Below are 1,025 nucleotides of genomic sequence, written 5' to 3'. Positions count from 1 at the left end.
GTTTATATGATAGTTCAGTTTTGTGTTTTTTTCGTCAAGTAATTTTTATTTTTCCAAGCAGGTTTCCGTGACGATGGGACATTTTTTAAAGGTCACGCAATATTGTGACCTTTTAATGGAGACTGCGAGCATGACTGACGATGTTTCACTCTCTTTGGCTTAAAACAAAAACACGTACACACACACACACACACACACTGTGGCATTTGTGAAATGATGGTTTTGTTGTTAATGTCTGGTTGGTTGTTTTTGTTGTGACATCATTCCGTTATTTCCTGCAGGAGGAAACAGCAGCAGCGCTCCGGTCGGTATTTCAAACTAAATATCATTTCATCCACAAAAATGATTAAAAGTATTCACTCATTCACTTCCGTCCTTCAGTTAACAAACTATGATTTTATGCAATGCGACTGTAAATGCCTCCTCATGGAGAATAATAAAAAAAAAGCAAATAATGAACCAAATGTGGCATTTGCAAGCAGCTTGTGGCGATGCCTGTGATGCTCCGTCCGTACGCGGAGAAAAGAAATAACCGACGCTCGTTTTAACTGTTCGTGTTGAAGAGTTTTTACCGTCCTCCAGCGAGGCTTTAATGCTGCATCGAGAAGCCGAAATACTGACAGCGAACCTGTGAAAAGGGTCGGGGGGGTGGGGGGGCAATGAGAATACTAAATTGTATACTTAAATAAATGTTAATATTTACAGAGAAATGTGTCTCTTGTTTTTTGTCGATGTTCGTCTGCTTCTGATGTGACCGCTGGAACAAAAGTAAAGTACTGTTTGTGTTTTTAGGTAAAACCACTCGGAAACATCGGCCTAACACTTCAATTTTTTTTGCAAATTACCTGTAAAGAAGCATCATACAGCTAACTTTGGGGTCATTCTGTCTCAGATGTTGTTATTATTTTTTTTTACTTTATTCAGTTTGGCACCAAAAATGTATTTTTTTCTAAAAGAATTTAACAAAACTTTAAAAATTGCTTTATTTATTGATTTATTTGCTCTGGGAATGTTGTCATTCATAT

Source organism: Plectropomus leopardus, chromosome 7, assembly GCF_026936395.1.
Source record: "Plectropomus leopardus strain MGB_pleo_1.0 chromosome 7, ASM2693639v1, whole genome shotgun sequence".
Classification (NCBI taxonomy): Eukaryota; Metazoa; Chordata; class Actinopteri; order Perciformes; family Serranidae; genus Plectropomus; species Plectropomus leopardus.
This window is presented reverse-complemented; position numbering follows the sequence as displayed.